Source organism: Pan paniscus, chromosome 9 (assembly GCF_029289425.2).
Source record: "Pan paniscus chromosome 9, NHGRI_mPanPan1-v2.0_pri, whole genome shotgun sequence".
Lineage (NCBI taxonomy): Eukaryota > Metazoa > Chordata > Mammalia > Primates > Hominidae > Pan > Pan paniscus.
The window spans coordinates 56028902-56041290 of NC_073258.2; positions in this window are offsets into that span (position 1 = coordinate 56028902).

Consider the following 12389-nt stretch of genomic DNA (forward strand, 5'->3'; position numbering starts at 1 on the left):
TTGCAGATTCTACAAAAAGAGTGTTTCAAAACTGCTCTATCAAAAGAAACGTTCAACTCTGTGAGTTGAAGGCACACATCACAAAGAAGTTTCTGAGAATGCTTCTGTCTAGTTTTTAAGTGAAGATATCCCGTTTCCAATGAAGGCCTCAAAGCGTTCCAAATATCCACTAGAAAATTCTACAAAGAGAGTGTTTCAAAACTGCTCTATGAAAAGGAATGTTCAACTCTGTGAGTTGAAAGCAAACATCACAAATAAATTTCTGAGAATGCTTCTGTCTAGTTTTTATGTGAAGATATTTCCTTTTTCACCATAGGCCTCAAGGTGCTCCAATTATCCACTTGCAGATACTACAAAAAGCGTGTTTCAAAACTGCTCTATCAAAAGAAAGGTTAAACTCTGTGAGTTGAATGCACACATCACAAATAAGTTTGTAAGAATGCTTCTGTCTAGCTTTTTTGTGAAGATATTTCCTTTATCACCATAGGCCTCAAAGGGCTCCATATGTACACATGCAGAACCTACAAAGACAGTGTTTCAAAACTGCTCTATCGAAAAAAAAATGTTCAACTCTGTGAGTTGAATGCACACATCACAAATAAGTTTCTGAGAATGCTTCTGTCTAGCTTTTATGTGAAGATAATTCCTTTTTCACCATAGGCCTCAAAGCGCTCCAAATATACACTTTCAGATTCTATAAAAAGAGTGTTTCAAAACTGCTCTATCAAAAGAAAGGTTCAACTCTGTGAGTTGAATGCACACATCACAAAGAAGTTTCTCAGGATGTTTCTGTGTAGTTTTTACGTGATGATGTTTAATTTTCCACAGTAGGCCTCAAAGGGTTCCAAATATCCACTTGCAGATCCTAAAAAAAGAGTGTTTCAAACTGCTCTATTAAAAGAAAGTTTCAACTCTCTGAGTTGAATGCACACATCACAGAGAAGTTTCTGAGAATGCTTCGGTCTCGTTTTTATTTGAAGGTATCTCATTTCCAACGAAGACCTCAAAGCGGTCCAAATATCCACTAGCAAATTGTCCAAAAAGAGTGTTTCAAAACTGCTCTTTCAAAAGGAATGTTCAAATCTCTGAGTTGAAGGCAAACGTCACAAAGAAGTTTCTGAGAATGCTTCTGTCAAGTTTTATGTGGAGAAATTTCCTTTTTCAACATAGGCCTCAAAGTGCTCCAAATGTCCACTTGCAGATTCTACAAAAAGAGTGTTTCAAAACTGCTCTATCGAGACAAAGGTTCACCTCTGTGAGTTGAATGCACACATCACAAAGAAGTTTCTGAGAATGCTTCTGTCTAGTTTTTATGTGAAGATATTTCCTTTTTCAACATACGCCTCAAAGTGCTCCAAATGTGCAATTGCAGATTCTACAAAAAGAGTGTTTCAAAACTTCTCTATCAAAAGAAATGTTCAAGTCTGTGAGTTGAATGCACACCTCCCAGAGAGATTTCTGAGAATGCTTCTCTCTAGTTTTTATGTGAAGAAATTTCCTTTTTCACCATAGGCCTCAATGTGCTCAAAACGTCCACTTGAAGATTCTACAAAAAAGTGATTCAAAACTGCTCTAATAAAAGAAAGGTACATCTCTGTGAGTTGAATGCACACATCACAAAGTGGTTTCTGAGAAAGCTTCTGTCTAGTTTTTATGTGAAGATATTCCCGATCCACCAAAGGCCTCAAAGCGGTCCAAATATCCACTTGCAGATTCTACAAAAAGAGTTTCCAAAGTGCTCTATCAAAAGAAAGGTTCACCTCTGTGAGTTGAATGCACACATCACAAAGAAGTTTCTGAGAATGCTTCTGTCTAGTTTTTATGTGAAGATATTTACTTTTTCACCACAGGCCTTAAAGTGCTCCAAATGTCCTCTTACAGATTCTACAAAAACAGTGTTTCAAAACTGCTCTATTAAAATAAAGTTTCAACTCTGTGAATTGAATGCACACATCTCAAAGAAGTTTCTGAGAATGCTTCTGTCAAGTTTTTATGTGGAGAAATTTCCTTTTTCAACATAGGCCTCAAAGTGCTCCAAATGTCCACTTGGAGATTCTACAAAAAGAGTGTTTCAACACTGCTCTATCAAAGGGAGTGTTCAACTATGTGAGTTGAATGCAAGCATGACAAAGCAGTTTCTCAGAATGCTTCTGTCTAGTTTTTATGTGAAGATATTCCCGTTTCCAACGAAGGTGTCCAAGCGCTCCAAATATCCACTTGCAGATTCTACAAAAAGAGTGCCTCAAAACTGCTCAATGAAAAGGAAAGTTCAACTCTGTGAGTTGAATGCACACAACAAAAACATGTTTCTGAGAATGCTTCTGTGTAGTTTTTATGTGAAGATATTCCCGTTTCCAGCAAAGGTCTCAAAGCGCTCCAAATATCCTCTTGCAGATTCTACAAAAACAGTGTTTCAAAACTGCTCTATCAAAAGGAGGGTTCAACTCTGTGAGTTGAATGCACACATCACAAAGAAGTTTCGGAGAATGCTTCTGTTTACTTTTTATGTGAAGATATTTCCATTTCCACCGAAGGCCTCAAGGCGCTCCAAATATCCACTTGCTGAGTCTACAAAAAGAGTGTTTCATAACTGCTGTATCAGAAGGAATGTTCATCTCTCTAAGTTGAATGCAAACATCACAAAATAGTTTCTGAGAATGCTTCTGTCTAGTTTTCATATGAAGATATTTCCTTTTCTACCAGAGGCCTCAAATCACTCCAAATATTCACTTGCCGATTCTACAAAAAGGGTGTTTCAAAACTGCTCTATCATAAGGAAGGTTCAACTCTTTGAGTTGAATGCACACATCACAAAGAAGTTTCTGAGAATTCTTCTCTCTAGTTTTTATATGAAGATATTCCTGTTTCCAACAAAGGCCGCAAAGCGCTGTAAATATCCACTTGCAGATTCTACAAAAAGAGTGTTTCAAAACTGCTTTATCTAGAGGAAGATTCAACTCTGTGAGTTGAAAGCACCCATCACAAAGAAGTTTCTGAGAATGCTTCTGTCTAGTTTTTATGGGAAGACAACCTGTTTCCAACAAAGGCCTCAAAGCGGTCCAAATATCCACTCAGAAATCCTACAAAAGAATGTTTCAAAACTGCTCTATGAAAAAGAATGTTCAACATTGTAAGTTGAAAGCAAACATCATAAAGAAGTTTCTGAGAATGCTTCCATCTTGTTTTTATGTGAAGCTATTTCCTTTTTCACCATAGGCCTCAAAGCGCTCCTAATGTCCCCTTGCAGCTTATACAAAAAGAGTGTTTCAAAACTGCTCTATCAAAAGAAAGTTTCAACTCTGTAAGTTGAATGCACACATCACAAAGAAGTTTCTTTGAATGCTTCTGTCTTGTTTTTATGTGAAGCTAATTCCATTTTCACTTTGGCCCTCAAAGCGCTCCTAATGTCCACTTGCAGATACTACAAAAAGAGTGTTTCAAAACTGCTCTACCAAAACAAAGGTTCAACTCTGTGAGTTGAATGCACACATCACAATGAAGTTTCTGAGAATGCTTCTGTCTTGTTTTTATGTGAAGATATTTCCTTTTTCACCATAGGCCACAAAGAACTCCTAAAGTCCACTTGCAGATTCTACAAAAAGAGTGTTTCAAAACTGCTCTATCAAAAGAAACGTTCAACTCTGTGAGTTGAAGGCACACATCACAAAGAAGTTTCTGAGAATGCTTCTGTCTAGTTTTTAAGTGAAGATATCCCGTTTCCAATGAAGGCCTCAAAGCGTTCCAAATATCCACTAGAAAATTCTACAAAGAGAGTGTTTCAAAACTGCTCTATGAAAAGGAATGTTCAACTCTGTGAGTTGAAAGCAAACATCACAAATAAATTTCTGAGAATGCTTCTGTCTAGTTTTTATGTGAAGATATTTCCTTTTTCACCATAGGCCTCAAGGTGCTCCAATTATCCACTTGCAGATACTACAAAAAGCGTGTTTCAAAACTGCTCTATCAAAAGAAAGGTTAAACTCTGTGAGTTGAATGCACACATCACAAATAAGTTTGTAAGAATGCTTCTGTCTAGCTTTTTTGTGAAGATATTTCCTTTATCACCATAGGCCTCAAAGGGCTCCATATGTACACATGCAGAACCTACAAAGACAGTGTTTCAAAACTGCTCTATCGAAAAAAAAATGTTCAACTCTGTGAGTTGAATGCACACATCACAAATAAGTTTCTGAGAATGCTTCTGTCTAGCTTTTATGTGAAGATAATTCCTTTTTCACCATAGGCCTCAAAGCGCTCCAAATATACACTTTCAGATTCTATAAAAAGAGTGTTTCAAAACTGCTCTATCAAAAGAAAGGTTCAACTCTGTGAGTTGAATGCACACATCACAAAGAAGTTTCTCAGGATGTTTCTGTGTAGTTTTTACGTGATGATGTTTAATTTTCCACAGTAGGCCTCAAAGGGTTCCAAATATCCACTTGCAGATCCTAAAAAAAGAGTGTTTCAAACTGCTCTATTAAAAGAAAGTTTCAACTCTCTGAGTTGAATGCACACATCACAGAGAAGTTTCTGAGAATGCTTCGGTCTCGTTTTTATTTGAAGGTATCTCATTTCCAACGAAGACCTCAAAGCGGTCCAAATATCCACTAGCAAATTGTCCAAAAAGAGTGTTTCAAAACTGCTCTTTCAAAAGGAATGTTCAAATCTCTGAGTTGAAGGCAAACGTCACAAAGAAGTTTCTGAGAATGCTTCTGTCAAGTTTTATGTGGAGAAATTTCCTTTTTCAACATAGGCCTCAAAGTGCTCCAAATGTCCACTTGCAGATTCTACAAAAAGAGTGTTTCAAAACTGCTCTATCGAGACAAAGGTTCACCTCTGTGAGTTGAATGCACACATCACAAAGAAGTTTCTGAGAATGCTTCTGTCTAGTTTTTATGTGAAGATATTTCCTTTTTCAACATACGCCTCAAAGTGCTCCAAATGTGCAATTGCAGATTCTACAAAAAGAGTGTTTCAAAACTTCTCTATCAAAAGAAATGTTCAAGTCTGTGAGTTGAATGCACACCTCCCAGAGAGATTTCTGAGAATGCTTCTCTCTAGTTTTTATGTGAAGAAATTTCCTTTTTCACCATAGGCCTCAATGTGCTCAAAACGTCCACTTGAAGATTCTACAAAAAAGTGATTCAAAACTGCTCTAATAAAAGAAAGGTACATCTCTGTGAGTTGAATGCACACATCACAAAGTGGTTTCTGAGAAAGCTTCTGTCTAGTTTTTATGTGAAGATATTCCCGATCCACCAAAGGCCTCAAAGCGGTCCAAATATCCACTTGCAGATTCTACAAAAAGAGTTTCCAAAGTGCTCTATCAAAAGAAAGGTTCACCTCTGTGAGTTGAATGCACACATCACAAAGAAGTTTCTGAGAATGCTTCTGTCTAGTTTTTATGTGAAGATATTTACTTTTTCACCACAGGCCTTAAAGTGCTCCAAATGTCCTCTTACAGATTCTACAAAAACAGTGTTTCAAAACTGCTCTATTAAAATAAAGTTTCAACTCTGTGAATTGAATGCACACATCTCAAAGAAGTTTCTGAGAATGCTTCTGTCAAGTTTTTATGTGGAGAAATTTCCTTTTTCAACATAGGCCTCAAAGTGCTCCAAATGTCCACTTGGAGATTCTACAAAAAGAGTGTTTCAACACTGCTCTATCAAAGGGAGTGTTCAACTATGAGAGTTGAATGCAAGCATGACAAAGCAGTTTCTCAGAATGCTTCTGTCTAGTTTTTATGTGAAGATATTCCCGTTTCCAACGAAGGTGTCCAAGCGCTCCAAATATCCACTTGCAGATTCTACAAAAAGAGTGCCTCAAAACTGCTCAATGAAAAGGAAAGTTCAACTCTGTGAGTTGAATGCACACAACAAAAACATGTTTCTGAGAATGCTTCTGTGTAGTTTTTATGTGAAGATATTCCCGTTTCCAGCAAAGGTCTCAAAGCGCTCCAAATATCCTCTTGCAGATTCTACAAAAACAGTGTTTCAAAACTGCTCTATCAAAAGGAGGGTTCAACTCTGTGAGTTGAATGCACACATCACAAAGAAGTTTCGGAGAATGCTTCTGTTTACTTTTTATGTGAAGATATTTCCATTTCCACCGAAGGCCTCAAGGCGCTCCAAATATCCACTTGCTGAGTCTACAAAAAGAGTGTTTCATAACTGCTGTATCAGAAGGAATGTTCATCTCTCTAAGTTGAATGCAAACATCACAAAATAGTTTCTGAGAATGCTTCTGTCTAGTTTTCATATGAAGATATTTCCTTTTCTACCAGAGGCCTCAAATCACTCCAAATATTCACTTGCCGATTCTACAAAAAGGGTGTTTCAAAACTGCTCTATCATAAGGAAGGTTCAACTCTTTGAGTTGAATGCACACATCACAAAGAAGTTTCTGAGAATTCTTCTCTCTAGTTTTTATATGAAGATATTCCTGTTTCCAACAAAGGCCGCAAAGCGCTGTAAATATCCACTTGCAGATTCTACAAAAAGAGTGTTTCAAAACTGCTTTATCTAGAGGAAGATTCAACTCTGTGAGTTGAAAGCACCCATCACAAAGAAGTTTCTGAGAATGCTTCTGTCTAGTTTTTATGGGAAGACAACCTGTTTCCAACAAAGGCCTCAAAGCGGTCCAAATATCCACTCAGAAATCCTACAAAAGAATGTTTCAGAACTGCTCTATGAAAAAGAATGTTCAACATTGTAAGTTGAAAGCAAACATCATAAAGAAGTTTCTGAGAATGCTTCCATCTTGTTTTTATGTGAAGCTATTTCCTTTTTCACCATAGGCCTCAAAGCGCTCCTAATGTCCCCTTGCAGCTTATACAAAAAGAGTGTTTCAAAACTGCTCTATCAAAAGAAAGTTTCAACTCTGTAAGTTGAATGCACACATCACAAAGAAGTTTCTTTGAATGCTTCTGTCTTGTTTTTATGTGAAGCTAATTCCATTTTCACTTTGGCCCTCAAAGCGCTCCTAATGTCCACTTGCAGATACTACAAAAAGAGTGTTTCAAAACTGCTCTACCAAAACAAAGGTTCAACTCTGTGAGTTGAATGCACACATCACAATGAAGTTTCTGAGAATGCTTCTGTCTTGTTTTTATGTGAAGATATTTCCTTTTTCACCATAGGCCACAAAGAACTCCTAAAGTCCACTTGCAGATTCTACAAAAAGAGTGTTTCAAAACTGCTCTATCAAAAGAAACGTTCAACTCTGTGAGTTGAAGGCACACATCACAAAGAAGTTTCTGAGAATGCTTCTGTCTAGTTTTTAAGTGAAGATATCCCGTTTCCAATGAAGGCCTCAAAGCGTTCCAAATATCCACTAGAAAATTCTACAAAGAGAGTGTTTCAAAACTGCTCTATGAAAAGGAATGTTCAACTCTGTGAGTTGAAAGCAAACATCACAAATAAATTTCTGAGAATGCTTCTGTCTAGTTTTTATGTGAAGATATTTCCTTTTTCACCATAGGCCTCAAGGTGCTCCAATTATCCACTTGCAGATACTACAAAAAGCGTGTTTCAAAACTGCTCTATCAAAAGAAAGGTTAAACTCTGTGAGTTGAATGCACACATCACAAATAAGTTTGTAAGAATGCTTCTGTCTAGCTTTTTTGTGAAGATATTTCCTTTATCACCATAGGCCTCAAAGGGCTCCATATGTACACATGCAGAACCTACAAAGACAGTGTTTCAAAACTGCTCTATCGAAAAAAAAATGTTCAACTCTGTGAGTTGAATGCACACATCACAAATAAGTTTCTGAGAATGCTTCTGTCTAGCTTTTATGTGAAGATAATTCCTTTTTCACCATAGGCCTCAAAGCGCTCCAAATATACACTTTCAGATTCTATAAAAAGAGTGTTTCAAAACTGCTCTATCAAAAGAAAGGTTCAACTCTGTGAGTTGAATGCACACATCACAAAGAAGTTTCTCAGGATGTTTCTGTGTAGTTTTTACGTGATGATGTTTAATTTTCCACAGTAGGCCTCAAAGGGTTCCAAATATCCACTTGCAGATCCTAAAAAAAGAGTGTTTCAAACTGCTCTATTAAAAGAAAGTTTCAACTCTCTGAGTTGAATGCACACATCACAGAGAAGTTTCTGAGAATGCTTCGGTCTCGTTTTTATTTGAAGGTATCTCATTTCCAACGAAGACCTCAAAGCGGTCCAAATATCCACTAGCAAATTGTCCAAAAAGAGTGTTTCAAAACTGCTCTTTCAAAAGGAATGTTCAAATCTCTGAGTTGAAGGCAAACGTCACAAAGAAGTTTCTGAGAATGCTTCTGTCAAGTTTTATGTGGAGAAATTTCCTTTTTCAACATAGGCCTCAAAGTGCTCCAAATGTCCACTTGCAGATTCTACAAAAAGAGTGTTTCAAAACTGCTCTATCGAGACAAAGGTTCACCTCTGTGAGTTGAATGCACACATCACAAAGAAGTTTCTGAGAATGCTTCTGTCTAGTTTTTATGTGAAGATATTTCCTTTTTCAACATACGCCTCAAAGTGCTCCAAATGTGCAATTGCAGATTCTACAAAAAGAGTGTTTCAAAACTTCTCTATCAAAAGAAATGTTCAAGTCTGTGAGTTGAATGCACACCTCCCAGAGAGATTTCTGAGAATGCTTCTCTCTAGTTTTTATGTGAAGAAATTTCCTTTTTCACCATAGGCCTCAATGTGCTCAAAACGTCCACTTGAAGATTCTACAAAAAAGTGATTCAAAACTGCTCTAATAAAAGAAAGGTACATCTCTGTGAGTTGAATGCACACATCACAAAGTGGTTTCTGAGAAAGCTTCTGTCTAGTTTTTATGTGAAGATATTCCCGATCCACCAAAGGCCTCAAAGCGGTCCAAATATCCACTTGCAGATTCTACAAAAAGAGTTTCCAAAGTGCTCTATCAAAAGAAAGGTTCACCTCTGTGAGTTGAATGCACACATCACAAAGAAGTTTCTGAGAATGCTTCTGTCTAGTTTTTATGTGAAGATATTTACTTTTTCACCACAGGCCTTAAAGTGCTCCAAATGTCCTCTTACAGATTCTACAAAAACAGTGTTTCAAAACTGCTCTATTAAAATAAAGTTTCAACTCTGTGAATTGAATGCACACATCTCAAAGAAGTTTCTGAGAATGCTTCTGTCAAGTTTTTATGTGAAGATATTCCCTTTTCCAACAAAGGCCTCAACCCGGTCCCAATATCCACTTGCAGATTCTACAAAAAGAGTGTTTCAAAACTGCTCTATGAAAAGGAAGGTTCAACTCTGTGAGTTGAATGCACACAAACAAAGAAGTTTCTGAGAATGCTCTGTCTTGTTTTTATGCGAAGATACTTCCTTTTGCACCAGAGGCATCAAAGGGCTCCAAATGTTCTCTTGCAGATTCTACAAAGAGAGTGTTTCAAAACTGCTTTGTCAAAAGAAAGTTTCAACTCTGTGAGTTGAATGCACACATCACAAAGTAGTTTCTGAGAATGCTTCTGACTTGTTTTCATGTGAAGATATTTCCTTTTTCACCACAGGCATAAAAGAGTTTCAAATGTCTGCTTACAGATTCTACAAAGACAGTGTTTGAAAACAGCTCTATCAAAAGAAATATTCAAATCTTTGAGTTGAATGCACACATCACAAAGAAGTTTCTGAGAATGCTTCTGTCTAGTTTTTATGTGACGATATTTCCCTTTTCAGCCAATGCCCCAATGCGCTCTAAATTTCCACTTGCAGATTCTACAAAAAGAGTGATTCAAAACTGCTCTATCAATAGAAAGGTTCAACTCTGTGAGTTGAATGCACACATCACAAAGAACTTTCTGAGAATGCTTCTGCCTACTTTTTATGTGAAGACATTCACGTTTCCACCAAAGGCCTCAAAGCGGTGAAATATACAATTGCAGATTCTACAAAAAGAGTGTTTTGAAACTGCTCTTTCAAAAGGAACGTTCAACTCTGTGAGCTGAATGCACACATCACAAAGAAATTTCTGAGAATGCTTCTGTCTAGTTTTTATGTCAAGATATTGCCGTTTCCAACAAAGGCCTCAAAGTCGTCCAAATATCCACTTGCAGATTCTACAAAAACAGTGATTCCAAACTGCTCTACCAAAAGAAAGGTTCAACTATGTGAGTTGAATTCACACTTGACAAAGAAGTTTCTGATAATGCTTCTGTCTAGTTTTTAAGTGAAATATCCCGTTTCAAACGAAGGCCTCAAAGCACTCCTAATACCCACTTGCAAATTCTACAAAAAGAGTCTTTGAAAACTGATCTAAGAAAACGAATGTTGTACTCTGTGAGTTGAAAGCAAACATCACTAAGAAGTTTCTGAGAATGCTTCTGTCTAGTTTTTATGTGAAGATATTTACTTTTTCACCACAGGCCTTAAAGTGCTCCAAATGTCCTCTTACAGATTCTACAAAGACAGTGTTTCAAAACTGCTCTATCAAAATAAAGTTTCAACTCTGTGAGTTGAATGCACACATCTCAAAGAAGTTTCTGAGAATGCTTCTATCTAGTTTTTAAGTGAAGGTACCCCATTTCCAATGAAGGTCTCAATGCGTTCCAAATATCCACTTGCAAATTCTACAAAAAGAGTGTTTCAAAACTACTCTAAGAAAAGGAATTTTCAACTGTGTGAGTTCAAAGCAGACATCACAAAGAAGTTTCTGAGAATGCTTCTGTCTTGTTTTTATGTGAACATATTTCCCTTTTCACCATACTCATCAAAGGGCTCCTAATTTCCACTTGCATATTCTACAAAGAGAGTGTTTCAAAACAGCTCTTTCAAAAGAAAGGTTCAACTCTGTGAGTTGAATGCACACATCACAAAGAAGTTTCTGAGAATGCTTCTGTCGTGTTTTTATGTGTATATATTTCTTTTTTCACCATAGGCCTCAAAGCGCTGCAAATGTCCAATTGCAGAATCTACAAAAAGAGTTTTTCAAAACTGCTCTATCAAAAGAAAGTTTCAACTCTGCGAGTTGAATGCACATATCACAAAGATTGAGAATCTCAGTCACAGGAGAGCTGCTGTGTATAGATGTCTGTTTGTGGCAGGGGGTCAAGGTATTCATGCTGCAGAAGACAAGCTGGAATCTCCCTCCACCCCTATTTTGACCCAACCAAGGGCTCTGGTTCCTTTCATAAACCTGCCTCTAGTCTTCCCCACCTTTCTCTGTTCCTATCCCCTCTCTAATTGCTGGATGAGGCTGTGCTGCTGCAGCCAACTGTCTGGCCCCTGAGCATTACATCCCCATACTCCAGGCCTTTATTCATCACCAAAACAGCATGGTACTGGTATAAAAATAGGCACATAGACCAGTGGAACAGAATAGAGAACCCAGAAATGAACCCAAATACTTACAACCAACTGATCTTTGACAAAGCAAACAAAAACATAAAGTGGGGAGAGGACACCCTATTCAACAAATGGTGCTGGGATCATTGGCAAGCCACAAGTAGGAGAATGAAACTAGACTTTGTGGCATGGACAAACTTTCTTATTATTATTCAATGAAACACTCATGTAGGACCTACTGGGAAGGTATTTTGCAGATGTAACGAAAGGTCCTGCTCTTGTAACTAGCAAGTGTATTCAGGTAAGCCTGACTTCATCAGTGAAAGTCCCTTAAAGAAAGACACAGGCATTCCTTGAACAACATTTAAAATAGTGAATGGGACTGTAATCTTCCAATTGCCCCCTACTGACTTGGGACCAAAGCTTTGAATCATGACCACTGGGATCCAGCCAGCTGAGTATTTTTCTTCCTAACTGACTTTAACGGGGATCTCATACTTGCTCAGGCAGCCCATCAACTGTGGAAACCAGTTCCTTGCACTTAATTCATATGTGAATCTCCCTAAGTATACATATATATTATGGGTTCTGCTTCGATTTTTGAACCTTGACAGACATAGGGCTGACAGATTTGTCTTCACTGTTCTGACCCTCTTGAATATAAGTCTTGTGGGGGCTATTGGCAAAGAATTCCTCTGTCAGAATATATTTGAGTAGCCGCTTCTGAAATCTCTTTTCTTTTTTAAATTGTCACATGACAACAAAAATATTTGTTATAGAAAGAAAAATATAATCCATCCCTATCATTTGGATTCTGTATTTGTGAATTAGCCTACGTCCTAAAACTTGTTTATAATCCCCAAATTAATTACTATATTGCATTTCTAGTCATGGCAGAACATCATACACCATGTGGAGAAAAGCATTAAAATAATAACTTGTATTTCACCCACGAGATTGGCAAAGTTTTGTAAATTCAATAAGAGACCTCAAATTAGTAGAGTTATTTGGTTAGTCAGTGATTTCTCTTAGAGTGGTAGAAAACAAAAAAAAGTTTTACCTTCCTGTTGGACTTCTCTTTTAATATCCGA